Source organism: Alosa pseudoharengus, unplaced genomic scaffold (genome assembly GCF_046254945.1).
Source record: "Alosa pseudoharengus isolate Yale_2024_CS ecotype anadromous, Long Island Sound unplaced genomic scaffold, YU_APseudo_1.1 YU_APseudo_1.1_scf_9, whole genome shotgun sequence".
NCBI lineage: Eukaryota > Metazoa > Chordata > Actinopteri > Clupeiformes > Clupeidae > Alosa > Alosa pseudoharengus.
Genome location: NW_027468881.1, coordinates 39,881,636 through 39,902,174, shown reverse-complemented (window position 1 = coordinate 39,902,174; position 20,539 = coordinate 39,881,636). Strand labels below are relative to the sequence as shown.

At 43.0% G+C, this 20,539-nt stretch overlaps 1 protein-coding gene, 1 long non-coding RNA gene and 1 other non-coding gene across 3 annotated transcripts in view; 1 reads left to right on the top strand and 2 right to left on the bottom strand.

Moving 5' to 3' along the window:
* Positions 1-20,539, top strand: part of LOC143114821 (tumor necrosis factor receptor superfamily member 14-like) — a 199,895-nt gene that overhangs the window by 153,719 nt on the left and 25,637 nt on the right. The gene's annotated exons all lie outside the window — the stretch shown is intronic.
* LOC143115138 (uncharacterized) lies at positions 11,131-11,560 on the bottom strand. The gene is made up of 3 exons (XR_012985057.1): positions 11,482-11,560; positions 11,310-11,357; positions 11,131-11,213 (listed from the first exon to the last, which is right to left on the bottom strand). It is a non-coding gene; the product is annotated as an uncharacterized LOC143115138 (long non-coding RNA).
* On the bottom strand, positions 12,887-12,969 carry trnal-uaa (transfer RNA leucine (anticodon UAA)). The gene has a single exon. It is a non-coding gene; the product is annotated as a tRNA-Leu (tRNA).

The window sequence follows — 20,539 nt, the reverse complement described above, 5'->3', positions numbered from 1 at the left end:
CCCGCCGGTACGCGGGTGGCTAATCAGGAAAACCTATTTCTGGGGGCATTACCAAAATCCATCATATTAGCGATGTGCGATAATGATGCCCATACTGGATCATACAGTAAAAATCCTTACGCGTTTAAACATTATGATCTGGAATTCCTAGCCGTTTATGTAGATGGACAACAATACCCGTCTAAGCCGCTACAGCCGAAATTTAATGAAGCGTCTGCCGTACGTGAGTTTTACCAATTGGTGTTATCCACGGGAAGACATCTGAAAAACAAAGCCTTGGTTATAAATCGTCAAGATTTCTTGGCCGGTTACAGTATTTTTGCTTTTAATTTGACGCCTGACGAGGAGTGTGGTCAGCATCTGTCATTAATAAAGTCAGGCAATATCCGTTTGGAAGCACGGTTCAGACAACCGCTGCCGAATACTATAAATTTGATTGTGTATGCCGTATTTGACAGTATAATCGAGGTGTCTAACCGAAGACAGATTTTAATGGACTACTACTGAAAGATCATGAACACTGTTGAATTATCGACTATTATGGATAATATATCCAGAAATGCACATTTTCTAGGTGTATTGGCTTGTGATCAACTACCTGTAACACCCGTGTATCATTTACCAGCCTCTGTGATAATTAATACACATAATTCAGACCAACCTGGTGAACACTGGCTGGCTACGTACATAACTGAAGAAGGTGATGTGTGTTTCTTCGACAGCTTCGGGAACCGTCCAGATAGTGATATATTTCCTCCAAGCATATACACATTTCTGAAAAACATGGATAAACGTCTGCTATATTCAAACCAGCAGGTGCAAGACTTTACGTCTATCACATGTGGTCAACATTGTGTTTTCTTTCTGTATCATATGTTGAGAGGGTTATGCTATGAAGATGTGATGCTTAAATATTCTGAAAATTTAAATATAAATGATAACATGGGTGTAAATACCCATGTAATATATTCACATGTGTACAGCATGCACAGATCAATGATAAGTATCTAAAAAAGTGTTGAAATGACTTAATATTAAATAAACATGTCAAATGATATTTCAGACTAGGGTGTTTTTTATTGAAAAACAACAGGATAGAAATACACACATTATAAGTCATACATGTATTAAACGTCATCTTCTGTGACACTTTTCACCAGATCAAACACATGAGTACCTGGAATAGTTGTGCCATTAAAAACAAAAGACCCAGAATCGTCCCATGATGCTATGCCTTGAGAGTTGTACATTTTTGCTAATATATACTCTGCATTCCTTTTGCTTCTCGGGGGTACATTTTTTAAAACCTCAGAGACTACCTGATTGTTCTCAAAAGTGGGGGGTGTAGTCTGTACTGCTAAACTTTGTGGCACATCATCGGATGACGACTGCTGTGGTAAACTCAGCGTCAGCGTGTTCGTCTCAAGGTCCCCCTGTTTAACCAGGGCCAGATATCTCTGTAATAATGACGTATAATGTTGGGCCTTTTCATGAGGTGTCAAATATGTTTTACTCAAAACATTTTTCATAGCTAGTTCCAACTCGTTTTCAACAGACTGGCGCAGTGGGGTAGGAGAGACATCATTTTTTAAACGGTCCAATTGTCTTTGCGGTACCAGATACATTTTCTCAGCATACTCCATTATTTCTAACTCTGTCTTGATGTAAACAGACTGGTTATGAACGGCAGAGCAACACTCAAGAGGGGTAGCAGAAATCCGCCTTTCTGGTTAATAGTGAGCCTCTTTTTGCGTATGCCGATTTTCTTGTCAGCCAATAACTTTATCAAAATCTTATTTTTACGTAGTTTTCGATATTGTATGGTTGTTAAGGGTATAGTGCCCCTAAGAATATTCAGTGTCACCTCACAGAGAGCTAAGATTAACTCATCTGACGCAGAATGTAAAATGATACGTCTCTGGGACGGTTTAGCTTTAAGTATACGTTTTAAAAGAGGTAAATTTCTACCGATTCTCTCAGACATATCGGTGTCTCAGTTTGTTTTCTTCGGCACATAGACAGCCTGATGCTCCAAAAGCAAATCTGTTCTGAGACGGTACAAATCTGGGGTTTTTGGTTTATAGTCAATCAACAGATATCCGTATGGTTTCTCAGTGGCATTTTTAAAAGATTCAAGAAAGAATTTTGTGTTACCGGGGTACATCTGTCTCGCTAATACACTGATTTGGTTGTTATCTCTAGGGTTTTTGAAAACAATTAGATAATTAGTGTTCAAACTGATTGTTCTGCTAGATTTCCCCTGAAAGAACAGATTCTGAACCATGTAAATGGCACTAAGATTACGATGATGTACATACTGTGTGAACACCTTCTCTATTTCTGTATTATTGCTGCCATCTTTCATTACATCATCAATAATTAGCAGGTTAGTTTTTGATATGGGTAATAACTCATCATCATCTAGAGCGTTAGGTATTCCTTGAATAAATTTGACATCTCTCAGCTTTAACAATTCGTCATAAAGTGGTTGCCAACAATCATAAATATACACTATATTTTCAATTGCATCACTAATAAGGGTGTCGATATTGGCTATCAACTGTTTTACAAAAAATGTCTTGCCAGAATTAGAAGGCCCGCTTATCACACAAGAAAATGGATGCTGTAGTCTGAAATCGTATACAGGGGCCTCTTTTAAGCCGGTGTTATATTTATCCATGATAGACATATACCCCATTAGTATCCGTATGGCCTAGTTGTGTAGTCGGGTAGTAGCACCCTCTTGTTGTAAACAACCCTGAACCTCTTCTCACCAGTTTTGTTTTTTAGAATGAGATGTTTCTTGTTACGCACAATGTTATCAGTTCGAGCCCGTATGTGTCGTGTGCTATTTCTGTCAGTCACATAATGATCAACAAGGTCAATGAGGGTGTCCAATCTGATCAGTTTTGAATTCTCTGCATTAAGCGTGACGCCCTTCGCCTTCATACAGGTTTTACCATGGGCTGTGCGATAGCCATAAGTCTTCGGTCCGGCTGAGCAGAATTCTGTGATGTAGTCACCATCATCCAGCTCATTTGTGAGATCCCCTAAATAGGGCCCCAGCGGCGGTTCCCAATCGCCATCCTTTGAGACATACACAGCGCTATCAGTATCTGTGTACAATAAGCGGTCACCCAATTTGTCCATAAGCTCGTACAATTTAAGGCGAGCATGAGCGGTGGTGAATGCACCCACAAACACATTAATGTTTGAGGTCTGTACACAACTCCCCTCAACATGTCGCCATTGGACTAGGGCCACATCATCAGACACAAATGAAAAGTGTGTGACATCATATTCACAACCAAAAATGTATCGGGCAAACTGCTCGGGGTCTTTCACCATTTCGGTGGTGGGCAAATTCTCTCTCATAGAGAAGCGTCCCCAGAGACTGTTGAGCAGCAACTTGTTTATTTGCCTTACGGCAGGGTTCAAACAGATCTTATCAGGATCCAGCCTAATCCCCTCCTTCTCATAATAGTCCTCGATGTAGGCCTCTTTAGCCTCATCAGTCACTGCATGGGCAGGGTAACCGCTAGCCTCCTGCTTGTATTGGAGAAATGTCTTCACATAGTCTGAAAACAATGTGTCAGATCTCTGAGAAAAATGCCAGACCTCATCAACCTTGGTAACAATGTAGCCCTTTTCAATAGCCTTCATCAGCTCAAGACTAACCCAACACCCCGAAATGGAGCGCTCATCATCACTGTGCTCACAGGGGCTGGTCTGATTCTCTTCTACAGCACAAGTCCTGCAGAGGGGGAACATCAATTTGCCATTGCAGCGGTATGGCAGCACAGGGTGTAGTAAGCCCCTAGGTGGAGAGACTGTAGCTTTGATCAACCCGTAATAATTTTCAAGTGGCTGAAAATCTCCCACTATGATCTGGGGGTTGTGGATGGGGTACTCACACTTGCTCTGACATGCCAGGTATAGGGATGTGAAATCAACGTAGTGAATTTTCTCACCCTCACCAGCTTTGCGGTAAAGATTGTAGGCATCTGTTCTTCCACCGTTAAGAGAATCACGAGGATTTAAACGATCAGGGTGTATGTATGTGGCCATGAATCTCTTAACATCAGGGTCACTCTGCTTAGCCTGGTTCCACTCGCATTCCCACATCACTTCGACCCTAAACCCTTTGGTCTTGGTAAGGTATGTCACCTTATCATCAAAATGACTCCTCACATCACCGTAAGGGATATTTAACAGGGGGTGTATATGGTCTGGATTGTAGCGGCAATCATGGCCATGATGAAAACAGCCATTAAATTCGAGTGCATGTTTGACACCATCTTTTTCATAATAGCCGTCGAGGTAGTACTGACCTACTTGCACCTCGCCACCTTTCAAAGCATGTTGTACAACCATATCTCTACTATCATTCACATATTCCAACCATTGGATAGAGGAGTTGGAGTATGCCTTATGTTGGTTAACATAGGCATTGTTGTGTGTGAGTGCTATTGTGTCTCTTTGCAGGAAGCGCGCCTTGTAGACAGCCATGCAGCAGGATGCTAATGTAGTCCGAGTGAAGGGGTCTACACCAGTACAGCCCATGAACGCCTCGCAGTATTTCATGCACGCGTCCCTCAGTAGCACAACATCGTGAACCCCATAAGATCGTAACTCCTTCTGAAAATCAAATACGCCTTTGGATGCTTCGCTATACCATGTGTCAAAGTCAGCTCTGTCTTTATTGGACATGGTGTCGTACCCATAGTACTCACGGTCTGGATAGGGGCCCCTGTAGTAGTTGTTCACTGCTGTGTTAAATTTGTGTGGGAAGTACCCTTTATCACCGGTTTTCAGATTTAAGGCCACAGTTGTCTTAGCCAAACGCATGGGGATGAACGAATAGCTGTCAATGAACCGCTGTTTAAAGATCTCATCATACATGAAAATCAATCTGCATCCAGTCATGATTATTTTGGGTGTAACCCCTAGCTTGGTGAAATGCTCCAGTATAATGATATTATCAAACCCTGATGCATTGTGGGCCATCCATGTGTAGCCCTTATATGTAGACCGTCTGAAGTGTCTCAACATCATAAACACACAACTACTACCCTCGGCCTCAAAAGACTGCCCATTGAAAGTCATGGCTGCAGCAAAATTAGCCTGGTGTTTACCATTTTCAAATCGTGTTTCTAAATCGAAAAAGATATACTTGGGCTCTGTCTCTTCCGGCTTGAAGGGTTGAATGAAACAGCCATGGTTATCACCAGGTACCAATTCGGCTTTACAGTGAGGACAACGCATGGCTGAGCATCTGTGGGGGTTTTTCTTATTCATGCTAACATGATATCGTCTGTTACACTTTTTGCAGTACTTAGTGACTTCACATGGGGCCACCATTCTACCTATAACCCCAGTGGGCGCGGGTTGTTTGTGTCTGGAATGGCAATAAGGTGATTTGCAGTACCGCATACAATCACGGCAGTATACTGATGGACCTTTATTTTTGTGGCAATTCACATCGTTGCATACATCACAGCTGTATTTACATGCGTGATCACGTATATTACTGTAGCCACTAGGGGTGTAACGGTTCATGTATTCCTATTGAACCGAAACGGTACGGGCCTCACGGTTCGGTGCATGAATTTCCACGGAGAATACACGGTATAAAAATACATAATACTCGCGTGCGGATTAATTAATGTAATGCGCAATTACTGTTAAGTACGAGAGTTCTTTAGCGACACCTAACGCTAATCTGTAGCCTCGCCTTAGCTCTGAAGCGTCTATGTTATTTTTTTTTGTCAGGTCGAGTCAGTCAGTCAGAGATAAGCAGCAATAAGCGAGTGGTGGCGACCCACAAGAGTTAGAGGATCCGCTGGTCTCTTTAAGATCGCAAGTTTGACAACTTCAGTTTCAGTAGTAGCCTACAGGCGAGAGAGTGGAAATATATCGAACATGCTACACATATTCGAAGCCATCACCCAGATGATGTAGGCTACCAATCACTGAAACGAGAGAAAAAAAAACTTCCCCTGCGCTTCACCAGCCTTTGGATACACATACAAATAGGGCCAAAACCTATGGCTTAAATTAAATGATTTCGTAATGACAGAAAGCTATGTAAATCGCGTGGTAATTACCTTTATGTTAGGGTAACTTGTAATTTCTCACATGAGGAGCTGGTGTTAAGTGCATAGACAAAGACTGTCAACGCTAACCATGCTAGGCTAATAAACAAACCATGCAAGTTAACGTCGAAGGGCACGTGACTTCTAGGTAGGGCTGCACAATTAATCGAATTTTAATCACGATCACGATTTTGGCTTCCCACGATCAAATTTGCGTGATCGAGCGATATTTCAAATGCGTGCTCTACCCATAGAACCAACCTGGCAACCCATAGAACGCTCCGCTACAAAACAAATCAAGCGCTCCTTAAACCTGTCTGACCATGTGCCTGCATGCAGCCTACCAATGACAGCTGTTCCCTGCACTGCTCAGCCTGATGCACTGTGGACTAGTGACATTATGTTAACTATTAGTAGGCTAGTTAGACTATACAATAAACGACGATCAAAAATCAAATGTGTGGCACAGCAGAAGGCCAAGAGCTTGTCCCTCGAAGCGGATCATCCACTGTTCGAAAATATTTCGGATTTCAGGCAAGTTAAGTTAACCAAAAATATAAGCAAAGCAGGGCTCTCAACTCATACCGTGAAACACATCACATGACGTAAACCACACATGCCTTTTTTATCACGTTAACTTTTAGTCCTTGTTTGCTTCCTCTGATAGCCTATACTGTAATACGAGTTGAGCTAACGACGGGATCCGTTAATTTTATTCATGTATTTTATAAGCTACATGTGCAACCTACAATGCATATGCGTTTCAAGACACAGCCTACTCAAAACGAGTGAACAATAATGAAAATGTAGCCTACACGTCAGTGTTTTACATATCAACGAATGACTAAACCAGGGGTGTCCAAACTGCGGCCAGCCATGCACTTTAATCCGGCCCGCCGAGCATTTATTAGTTTATCATAGGCCGCTCGCTATTTTTTTCCGGCGATAGACGACGTTGTGGCTACTGCAAACTGCTTTACACTCTTAGAGAACGCTCTTCTTAGAGAACGTTTACAATGTCAATGTCAAAACAGCTTGTCACATCGAGATACATAGAACCTCCATTGCAGTAGATCTAACTACGTTATGCTAGTCTATTTAATTGGGGACGCATTTGAGCGTGGGAGAGAGGGCGATGGCAACAGTAGTTCCCATTACTGATCATTTATAAACTGTGAGAGGGCACAGCCATAGGCACAGCACTAGCCATAGGCTATATTTGAGTGGAGCTGGCAAAGAGTCTTAAAGTGACAGTGCACCATTTATAAATGAATTAAACAGCATCAAATTAACAGTATTTCTTAAATAAATAAATAAATAAATAAATAATACAAAACATTATTATTATTATTATTATTATTTTTATTATTATTGTTATTATTTGTGTGTGGCCCGCTGGCCAATTTTCAAAACCCAATGTGGCCCTTCAGTCAAAAAGTTTGGACACCCCTGGACTAACGATTACAGTAAACTCATGAACACGAAGCAGAGCTTAAGTGGCTAATGGGGAGCGTTGGGAGGATTCCCGGTAGGCGTTTTACCAAATATTAACAAAGTAGCATGCACAAAACATTTCTTTGGAAGTTGTTTGGAAGTTTGGAAGTCGCAGTCAAATCTATATTTGCAGTAATTTAGGGGAGTAAATGTGAGGGGAAGAATTTGGGTGAGCCAGATAGCAAGTCCAATATGTTTAGGGAAAAAATATTTTTCTCACTAAAATTAATTAATAATCGTGATAAATAATCGTGATCTCAATATTGATCAAAATAATCGTGATTATCATTTTGGTCATAATCGTGCAGCCCTACTTCTAGGCTAGTTGTAGACTGTTTATGACTGTTTTTTTAAAAAGAAGGCAAAATAGTCTGATATTTTCACAGTTAGTAGATTATTACTGTACACACTGAAAAATATTTACAGCAAATTGTAGACCCTTCCATATACAACTAAACACAGATGTTGAAGGACTTTGCTTAAGTGGATTTTAAAAAAATCATTATTCTATGTAATTTGCACTTTCAGAAATAAGAGATGCTGTAGGCCTATTTTCAGTTTTATAGCTGATTGTCTTAATTTGTTTACAAGTTACAGATGACGTCTGGGTACTTATTGTACTGTTTAGCCTACATCTTACACACTTCAGGCTGTTGCAGATAGCTCAGGGAAGAGACTGTATGACACTAGGTGGTACAGCCTGAGACATGCACAATAAAAAAATTGCTTTCTGCATTTATGTTTTGCTTTCCCCTCCATTGTACCGAACTCGTATCGAACCGTGATGTCCGAACCGAGGTATGAACCGAACCGTGACTTCTGTGTACCGTTACACCCCTAGTAGCCACGGTAGCAAAAACCACAAAAGTGACCTTCCCCCAGGAATGTATTGGGGCGCAAAATCCGGTGGTAATGATTGTCATGGAGGTACAGATAAACAGTTTTCTTAGGGTTGGGTGTCACCCTAGTCTGATACGTCAGCAACTCATGTATGGGGGTTCGGTAAAAGACCACGATTTTAACATCGTACATGTCCTCAAACACGGCCACATCAGCAAAGCCTATTTGCTGCTGGGGTGTAAACCCTGCATGCTCATGCATGTCAGCCCCCAGCTCCAATAATCTATCGGCTGTGGCATCGGGGTTCAAAAAATGAGCCAGACAAATAGCTAAACAGGCATTGTTTGAGTCATTAACAGGTGTGAACAGACAAATTTTTTTCTTCCTGATGACCTCATCATGAGCCAAATCCTTGAGTTTTCTATAAGCACCACCATTTCCACTACGCACTATAGAGACGAAGAGATCCAGACTCTGATCGGCCAAGAGCATCGTGTTACTCTGTAACACTTTCTCAATAGCTTCAATCAACCTGTCCAAAGCATAACCATCTTCATTTGTCAATTTAGCCTGTACATCGGTAGTAAGACTTTCACCCCTTAACACAATGTTGATAACTGCATTTTCCCCACCTAATCTCCTTGAGATATCCACAATATCATTCAAGGTAGCGTAACAGTGTTCTATGTATGAAGCCATGTCAGTATCACGCAATGCCCTAAAATTTAACGGCCTACTTAGTTCCATACTGTTGAAACGGGGCCTGGCTATAACTCTGTAATCACCAACAACACCTCCTTCATTCGCTAAGCGTTCTATGGCATCACGGTCTAAATTGTAATCATGGGCCGCGTCATGTCCAACATTGTCGCCGCCACAGGGCTGTACACCAGAACTGCCTGGAGTCACATCCACACACGCCGAGGGTTCGTCTTGTAAAATAGCTGTAGGAGCCCTATCATGCACATCACCACCAGTGCCTGATGGCACCCCAGACCCGCCAGGTAACACATCCATGCTTACTGTAGGAGCCCTGTCATGCATATCACCACCAGTGCCTGTTTGCACCCCAGAACCTCCAGCTAACACATCCATGCTTACTGAGGACTCACCTCGTGCGCTAACTGAACAGGGCGGTACATATGTATCGTTAGCTGCATACATGTTAGGATTGTCAATGTTAATAGAGTCATGAATTGGCCTCTGGCTAGTGATCGGGTTCAGCGATGGCTTATCAGCTGGTGTATCTGATGGGAGTGGCCCATGTGTAACATTATTTGTCTGAATGTAAGGATGGTCGATGCTAATAGTGTCATGTATTGGTCTCTGACTAATGGTTGGCTGTGGGGTGTTGGAATCTATGCATCTCCTGCGATGAGTTTCCAAATTCTGTTTCATGCGCTTGATAATAGGATTGCCCCGGTCAATATTTTGTACGAATCTAGCAGCTTGGCTTTCAAGCTGAGCAACCATTGTTTGCAGAGTGTTAACACAGTCAGGGTAGCCATCTCTTGTACGTTTATCAGGCGGCTCATTGTCGTCACCCCCTCTGTTCGGTTCATCATCTCTAGCGCGTTTATGTGGGGGCGGCATTGCTACTCTGTGATTACTCAGCAAATTATTCAAGACTTTTTAAAACTAAATTACGCATATATAGCCTACCACCCATGCACAATCATAACTAGTAGAAAAATAATTAGAAAATAAAAAACAGAAATAGAAAAAAAGAAACCTATAGGTTACAAATCAAAAACAAATAAGGCCTTAGACAATCTATCATAATAGGGTTTTAACAAAGTCTAGATCAACATAAAAGGGTCATCCCTGCTCTGTATACCATCCATAACAACTGCGAAATTCTTCGCATGATTCTTAGTGGCGACGTGATTATCTCTGCAGACCTCATGCAGAATTTTCACAGCACCAACAACCAGATCTAGCGCACTGCCGCATGGATCTACTACCCCGGCGGCTCTATGAGTCATGGGTGTATTTAAACGTCCACCACATTTTGGCTTAGCATCATCTAGCATCAACACAACCGTATCCAAGGCTGATTCTGCATCTGTGTACTTATAGCGACCTGAGTTTACATCACACACGGCATTACTTAAAAGGGAACAGCCTCCCCCAAGTCATCAAAGCCCATAAAACTGACCTTTTATGAACTTCACAGGATTCGTTGGCTTCCACAGCGTTTAGTATATCCCAGTCAGATATGTCATCAAAATCCACTCCATTAATATCCCATGCTTCAAGTTGCGTATCAGTCCATAAATCCGCGCAGTTGATATCCACTGATTGAGTCTTAACAATAGGTCGATAGTCCTTTGAAAAAGTAACCCCGTTGTTGATAGATGCGTCTCCAAGGCCTGTCGCGTCATCCGTTGTAGTCAGATCTGTAAATGATAGCGAACACATTACTATGGGAGCGCTTAGCACATGGTTCATTTGATCATAAACAGATATTGGTGAATTTCAACTTACCAATCGTTTCTTGAACGCTAACATATAACCGCTTAGCAGAGCCCTCAGTTTCGGCTAGATCTTCTTCAACATCGCAATGACGACGCTTCTCAGTTGTTTTGTGATAGATACGGACGTCGGATGATACCCCCGCTGTAGCGTCTGCAGACCCCGTGTGGGTAGGCCTACTCGCCGCGTCCTCTCCCACTTCAGACACGCCAATCGGTATGTCCAATTCGTGTTCGCCAAGCAGAATAGACTCTGTTGTGTCGGAGACTCTGATGACCTGATTATCATCAGATAGAACCGGTGGCGCTGCTATGAAATAGAATGGATATTGAATGTGTAAATATAAAGAGAAACACTTTTAGATTAAGACACAATATCAAGCAGTAAACCCCGGGGAAACCATACCTTCTGAAGCACAATCACTCTCCGCCTTGTCAAGTATATCACCATGCACTGAAAATGTAGAAACAAACAGAATACACTATTAACAAATAGCCTACTAATAAAAAGAATAGGAAACAGGAATAAACAAATACAAATCTCCACACTAGGTAATATTTAGCTTGGGGGCACTTACAAAGTAGGCTTAGATGTCCGGGTCTAGCATCAGATGCTATAGGATCACCAGTTGTATTCAATGAACCACCAAGGATTGACAAACTGTTAAAAACAAAAACAAATACAAATATGTGTTAATGGCAATTAAGGTATTTCATGTGTAGTATAGACAACCATTAACCGTAAGGGTAAATAGATCTTAATGCAAATACATACTCACAGGTACTGAGGTCCATGCTGCACAGCTATCTTCTGACTACAGTCAAGTCAATGATGAAGACTGATGAATTCCTGGCAGAATGTTCTAACAGGGGTTTTTAAACCTTAGGGGCTGACCATTCAAAATGTAGGCTTGTAATATGTCATAACATTAGTTTGTAGGTTTGGCCCCCAGGCCTTCAATTGGTCAACAGAACATTGACCACGACCCTCATCACCCCGCCTACTGTATGCCATAGGCCTTATTACAAATGCAGATCCAGACAGTTGCCACCCCCTGCCAATACGATTTTATTTGTTTAATCCTAAGCCCCATAGACTAACTGCTTACATCCCCTCATGCATAGTAGTTGGCAATATCAGACACCAAGTCTCCGGTACCGCCCATCACCCGTTTAATTGTTTGATCCTCAGACCCATACACTAACTGCCTACATCCCCCTATGAATAGTAGTTAGCAATATCAGACAGCAAGTCTCCGGTTCCAATCATCACCCGTTTAATTGTTTGATCCCAAGCCCCATACACTAACTGCTTACATCCCCCTATGCAGAGTAGTTAGCAACATCAGGGCAGACATATGGCTACCTAGCACACCAAAAACACATTATTATAATGACCCTACGTGCATGCATACAGTTGTCACTAGCCATATACAGTTCTCACAGAGACATATGTGTATGTAATCAGTTAAACAGGACGACAGCGTCTAGCCCTCTATATGGTGCATACATGAAAGGGTCTTCAAACAATAAACTCAGAGACATGTCCGGACCCAACACCTCCTCTACAAAGCGTGGGGGAATCATAGACTCACAATACATGTATACATAATTAACCATTGTGATTGTAGTCAGTTAAACAGCACGCCTGAGACTAGCCAACTGTTTGATAAGACACATGAAAGGGACTTCAAACAATAAACTCAGAGACATGTCCGGGCCCAACACCTCCTCCAGGCATAGACACAACCCCTCCTCCAGACATAGACCCATTTGGTCACACACACGACCCCTCATGATTCTAGTTTTAAAAATTACAGTACATGGGATTTGGCTGACATCTTTTAAACCAAAGCGTCTAACGAAATGGTATCCAATTTAAACTTTTTTAAAAATTATTTTTTAATCCTTATCTCTCAACATCTCTAGGTCTTATCAATAAATAAAAGTAGGCTTCATACTACACTCAACCATTAATATAGTTGCTAGGAGTGGGGGTCGAACCCACGAGGACATATGTCCATTGGATCTTAAGTCCAACGCCTTAACCACTCGGCCATCCTAACAGCACACTTTGTATTTATACCCATTTACCACAAAACATAATACAACTATTACAAAGTTTATCTGATCCACCCATTATCCACAAAACACACATGGGGGTTTGGGGGCCAATATGGCCCCCAGGGGTTTGACATCAGTCACATGACTGTCACATGACACTACATCCAATATGGATGCCAAGGGGGGCGTGGCATTGTTTGACACCAGACACATGACTGTCACATGACTTTACATCCAATATGGCCGCCCAGGGGTATGACACCAGTCACATGACTGTCACATGACTCACAAAACAATAACAATAACAAACAACACGTGGCGAAAACCACATGGCTAATTTGCATAAAAAAGAGGCGTGACTAACACGTGATTTATGACGTTTCAGGGGGCGGGGCTTATTTTTGACAGATAGTTCAGGATAAGGACTACTTATATCACATAACTGCTATCGTAGTATCACTTAACGTATACCCCCTGAGTCAAGGCTTTGTGAAGCCTCGATATGTCTACATAGCCTAGATATGTCTAACGTGCTTCGTAGTATACCCCACAGTTGGAGGGAATGTGGGAAAAATAATGCAGACGCTGTGGAGCTCCTATCAACAGTGTTATCTGCAGTTTTCTATCTGACCACGGGGGCGCTGTGGAGCTCCTGTCAGCAGGGTTAGCTGCAGTTCATCACCTGACCACAGTTTCACACAGGGCAGAAGGGGGCGCTATAACATGAGTGAGTAGTCGGGGTCAATGTAATTTCAATGTGATGTAAAGTGGCATAACATGAACGCTTATTTGAGTCCTACAGCACACACACACACACACACACACATGTGACTTCTTTTCTGTGATACTTCTGCCACATGACCCATGAAAACTCTTATTCTGAAAATAAAACTCTGACACATTATTTCATCATGCTGATATTAAGTTTATTTCTCTGCTGGTCGACAGGTCACAGGTGCTGCAGCAAGCAGTGTGTTCAGGTGTGTGTTGACATACAGCTGTGTGTGTTTATGATCACATACAGGTGTGTGTGTTTATGATCACATACAGGTGTGTGTGTCTATGAGCACATACAGACAGAGTCATTTTACACCTTACACCACACCGGAATATGATTAGGGAATTATACATTGCTTAAATCAACATCCACACTAGAGTGTGGCTTCCTGACCCGAGCCCGACGGGACGGAAGGGGTCGGGTCGGGTTCGGACAAATATTTAGAAATTGTAGTTGGTTTCGGGTCGAGTTCGGACACATGTGGGCAATATGCATTGGAAGCTTTACATTTAAAATAGCTTATTATGTTGGGTAACCAACAGGTCTGCTTTACATGATGCAAACGTTTGTTTTTTGAGAATAAAATAAAATGTAAAAAAGACCTAACAGCTTTCTTCCTGTGTGCAAGATTTGTTTATGTAGCCGTGACAACACGTGCATTTCAGGCAGCACGTCTTGGATGACATTAAAAAAATGTTGTTAGCCTCTCAGGAGATTTTAAGACCAAAGAAAACTAAGCGAATTAAGTCTAGGCCTACTATGTGAAGGTAGTCCTATTTGCGTTGCATACTGTGGTAAAGACATAGGCTACCGGTAGGCTATAAGGTCGTCTCGTTCAACTGGAGGAGGATTTCCTTGAGTTGCCCCAATTGCTGCATATGGATCAGTGACAGAGCGACTGTAGTTTCAAAGACTGTTGCAGTTCATTTCAAGACGTTTCGTCAATGGTAAGACTAGAATTCTAACTTACTTGTGCGCTGTGTGTGACCTGCGTGCGTGCACGCTCATCTGATTCTGTAGACAATTAAGAATTCCATTTGTTGTTTGTTCCGTTTAATGGGCTAAAGGCAGGCTATCCACAAACGTGAGCGTTTAATCACTAGTATGGGAATAGCTGAGGCATCATCTGCGTCGGGCTCGGGTCAGGTCCGGACATAAAAATGAAAATTTGGGTCGGGTTCGGACACAACTCTGTCGGATACGGGCTGGGTTCCTAACCCAAATTGTTAGGAAAATGATCAAAAATGATCATCATAGTCAGAATAAATTAACAACTTTGAGAGAAAAGAATCGCCAATCGGACAAATTTGATCGCAAACACAACAGGAGGGCTAGGTGTGTCACAGCCAGCAGGCCAGGATTGCAGATAGGACAGAAACGTAGACTCAGAGGAACTGAAGTGGAATCAAATTTTAATGTGTCTTCTTTCACACAAAAACTTCTCAGAAAACTTAACTAGAACACAAACTCGTAGATTGACAATAGCATAACTGACAAAAAACATGAGACAAACCTGACAAGAGACAAAATAATCCAAAGCAAAGCACCCAAGACAGGGTTTAAATACACAACACTTAACAAGACTGACAAGGCACAGGTGGAAAGCAATCAAGGCAATAATTAGGGGACATGGCTCAGGTGAGGGTCGGAGACAAGGAACAAAAGCACATGACCAGGGTAAACAAAGCAGCACATGTATGTTACAGAACAGGAAGTAACAAAAGAACATGACCAGGGTAAACAAAGCAGCACATGTATGTTACAGAACAGGAAGTAACAAAAGCACATGACCAGGGTAAACAAAGCAGCACATGTATGTTACAGAACAGGAAGTAACAAAAGCACATGACCAGGGTAAACAAAGCAGCACATGTATGTTACAGAACAGGAAGTAACAAAAGCACATGACCAGGGTAAACAAAGCAGCACATGTATGTTACAGAACAGGAAGTAACAAAAGCACATGACCAGGGTAAACAAAGGAACACAGGAAGTGACAAGGAACAGGAGACAAACCACTACAGGACACAAACATAATACACATGACACACAAGAGCGATTAGACTAGAGATCCAGGGCAGGATTGTGACTTTATGGACGAGCTGGACACTGCTGGAGCCGTCTCCATCCCTGGACATGACTGTCCGCCTCTTGTCCTCGGTGATCGAACAGAAGAGAATATACTGCCCTAAAACATGCCGTCTGGATATAGGTCTATTGGCCTACAACTAAACAACTCAACATTGTATATTCCCTGAGAGGTTTTTCATTTAGGCTATCAATATAAACAGGGAGGGGAAGAGGACACACACACACCATCATCATCTTCATCGGCGGACACTCGTGGTCGAGTATGTCGGTCCTCCTTCTTGGTCCTTATGGGTCTTCAGGTGGGCGAAGAGGCCAATCCTGGACCCGCATATTTTGGGGCAATGTGGGCATGGGTGAGCAGTAGCGCTTGTGGGTTTGGGTGGAGCCTTTTTGGTGGAGGCGATTTCCTTTCTGCGTCTGCGTTTGTCTTCTGCAGCACTACGGAGGTCGTCGTTGTACTGTGCAGCTCTATCTCGGACAAGTTGTCTCCAGGCCGCCCTGTTAGTTGCTGTGGCCTCCCAGGTATTAAGGCCTATGTGGAACTTCTTGAGGTTTGTTTTGATGTTGTCTTTGTACCTTTTCTTTTGGCCACCTGAGGAGTATTTCACAAAACCTAGATAAGGGATTAAGCTGGGATTTTTAGGTTATCCTGGATGAATTTAGCCTTGACTTGGTTTCACAAAAGAGATGGCACATAAATTACCATGGGGATTTATTCTCTGCACCTAACAGCCAAGCTAAGTTAATTCTAATGGTAATTATGTCATTTTATTGGTTCAGCTAGCTGTCATTCACATCAGACCTCCGTGGTCATTTTTAAGGAGCTACATTCCATTTATAAACTATTTGCCAAATGTATTTGCTCGCAAAACAAAACAGACTGTCTGCCTACTACCATATGGTTATTATTTGAATTGTGATAGCCTTATAATTATTAACATAGGCCAAACACTCATTGTTTGCTTATTTTATTGATAGACGTTTGATGAATAGACTACTGTAGTTATTTGGAAGTGGAGGGGCAAGTTTTCAAAGGTATTTTCAACTATAATATTAAGGTATATCATACTATGTGTATCTTTGCAGTGGCAAGCGCTTTCTTAAAGGACAATTCCGGCGCAAAATGAACCTAGGGGTTAAGAACACATGTGTACCGAGTTTGACCGTTCGCTGGGATTTATTTTCATGCTAGTCGAATGTGACCAGTTTTATTGCAAACCGCTAATTAGCGTTTAACGCTAGCCTTTGGGGCACACGTACAGTAAAAATAAATCGCTATTTCTATACCACGAACAAGGCTCAAAATAGCACAGTAGCACAGTAGCATAATGAGGGTCTCTACATGTAAACCGAAGCATTGAGAACTTTGTAGGTGTACAGGCAGTTTATTAAAAAGAAACACATTACCGTTCACGTGATTAGTTGTGTTTTTTATATTATACACTTTTAATTACTTTTTCTGCTGTTAGTGAATGTGTGTGTGTGTTGTCTGTAAGCTACTGTGACCTTGAATTTCCCCTAGGGATCAATAAAGTATCTATCTACTGTATCTATCTATCTAAATGAACTGTCACATTGCAGTCAAGCTGTAGTACAGACGTTCAGAACATAGTAACATTGTAGCATATGACGGACGTGGATTTTAGCTAGTTGGATGACATGTAGGCTAAGTAAAATAGCGATGTTTCAAAGCTAAGGTTCATCAGAATCCTGAGATATGCCTGCTTGACAACAGGAGAGATGGAACTAACAACTGGCCTTTGGCCATAGCAACCATCCATTTAGAACAAACGACTGGCCTTTGGCCATAGCAACCATCCATTTAGAATTAAGCAATAAGCTCCGAGGCCGTAGGTTACGCTGATTCTACAACAGCTAAGGGGCGTTGTTAGGCACGACGTGCTAGTGGAGTAAACCCCCCTTAGCTGTTGTAGAATCAGCGTAACCTACGGACTCAAGTGGCTTATTGCTTTTCTAAAACTGTTGCTATAAATACCTGGCAAAGTTTCATAAAGTAAAGGCAAAGCAACGAGAAATGCAACGATTTATTCATAAATAATCATTCTTCCGCCAAGAAATATATCTCCTCTATCTGAATGGTTGCCAAGCAACGTCGAGACGCAGCTACTTTAACTTTTGTATCAAGTTATGGTAGCGCAGTAATATAGAACGGAATGCGGTCAAGGTGTATGTTTGTGCTGGATTTTACAACAGCATCGAACGTGATTCAGCCAATCACAATCAAGGACCGGAACTATCAGTTTTAGAACTAGTAACGGCAGTTTGTCCTGCAAGTTGATAAATTAGTTGATATGTGGCGGAAAGAAGTAGTTCTACAAACAAGACTTTAAAATTTTTAATCACGATTAATCGCTTAATTCCTATAGTTAATCACGATTAATCACATATTTTATCGCATTATTAAAATTCTATTATTTTGCATTGCTGAACTTTCCAGGAGTCCATATTAACAATAAAGCAATTTTTGTGTATCTTGATTAGGATTCAAATGAAAGCAAAGCAAGTTACTTCATTAACTTAACTTTAAGACGTAGGTCTATTTATTTCAAATCAAATTTCAAAAGATGTGCAGCAAACCTGAGGCAACACAATATATTCTTCAGAAATATAGCTAATAAAGGGCATAACAAACATAAAATACTATATTCATTATCTTTGAGTTCAGTTGAAAATAAGGAACTTTTTGACATGAGTGCACTGCCATTTTATAGGCTTATGTCTATGGTGCACTGTCACTTGCCACACACATCAGCGCCAAAGTTTTTAACACGCAAACACTAGATGAACAATGGATTTTATGGAGCGGCGTCGACCAAATATAACTGAATCGTGATTTACACGGCGGCAAAGTGCTGGTGTGCAGAGTTGTATTGAAAAGAATGGAATCTAATGTAGGCTACAGTAAATGAATGTCGAAAGCAGAGTGCATCGCACTGGTGCATCGGTGTCCACAGCAATTTAAAACACCATTCAGCTGACCGGGAGTTCAGAACTGCGTTGGTGTTTATTATACGAATTTACTCTTTGGCCGGCTTGTAAGCCCAAACAAGTGTGTGCAGCATGCCTTTACGTAGCCTACTAAAGGCGCATCATACTTGTTTTCCGCTAAAATGGGGCGTGATAAAGATAGGCTACATTTAATCTGCATCACGCCCCATTTTAGCGGAAAACAAGTTAACATTATATTGTAACGATTTGAAAGCGAACCACACAGTTGTGCAATCAAAAGGTTTATTCACTGGGAACGAGAGCCGGGACACAGATAGACTTAGACCTAGAACACAATACACACGGGGCAGGTCAAGCAGACACACACTACACACATACAGGGGAGGTCGCAGCCCCCCACACAAAAGGGATCACACACGAGGGAGAACTAAAAAGGAAACATGTCACACTAAAGACGCTAACTTTACACTTAAAACTAAGGAGAATAACGACATAAACCCCCCAAATGTTCGCTCTCGTATCCCAGGATCCCCTGCGCGGGAGAACGCGAACACTGTCTTTTGCGCCGACGTTACACAGCTCCCCCAACAAGCCATTGCCGTCCTCGGCAATGCCCACGAGGTAGCCACATGCTAACGTCGGCGCGCGTCGCCCGCCACTCAGTTCAGTGCGAAAGTTCCGCCAACTCACGTGGGGTGCACGCGCCGCAGGAGCTCACTCAACGGGGCGCCACGCTGCTAGCAATCCAGTTCGGGCGTGCTAGCAGCCACGTGGCCGACCCGCTCGTCACCAGCTCCCTCTCAGCAGCCGCCCTCAGGCTGCACTTTCCGCGGCGTGTCACCACGGCACTCCTCCTCTCCAGACGGGGCCCTAGGTGGCCTTACAACCGTCGACACTGTCCCAAGCACCGGGGTTCGGGGGGGCCAGATGAAGCCGCGCCAACGCCACTCCGCTCCGTCGAGTCGTCGACCAGGACAGACAGGCACCGACTCCGCAGCAACCGGACCGAGCTGAGCTCTCCCGCTGCAGCTACCGTCTTCGGCGTCCCTCCTCGTGTTGCCATCTCGCAGAGCCGTACTGCTCTGTTCCCGGCCCGTTCCACTCCTTCGCGGCCTCGGCGAAGGCACGACCCCCGAGATGGTCGTGCTATCGAACTCCACACAACGAACTTTTTTTTTTCTTTTAACGGCGCCGGCCAACAGGCCAACTAGAACTAGCGCCTAGCACTGCATGGTGCCCCTCACACGCACCCAGAAGTTAAAGCACACACGAAACAGTCACACTCTAGAGAGCCTTTCCGTCGAAGCTGCCCCACCGTCGTGAGTTCGCTGCCCTCAGCGGCTCCGCCAACCGTCCATCGTCTAAGAACCTCTTCCTCGCCGCACTCCCTCGGCTCTGCTCACGCGTCGCGGCTCGCCGTGGAGTCCACGCCCAGGCCAGCGTCGTCTTCTCCGCGACCGCTTCTTCCGGCCAGATCTCCTCCCATGGCAGCAGGCAGGTCCCGGTAACAGCTCCTCTCCTCCGGCGGCAGTCACGATAGAAGGCCTCGAGCTTTTTAGTAGCCCTGACAAGGGCTCTCTCTGGATCCTCTTGCGTGGGCCTCCACCCAGTGATGAGGTCTCCCGCTCCCAGCTTCTCCCGCTGAGTGGAGGCCATGTTCGAAAGTCGCTTCTGACACCAATGTAACGATTTGAAAGCGAACCACACAGTTGTGCAATCAAAAGGTTTATTCA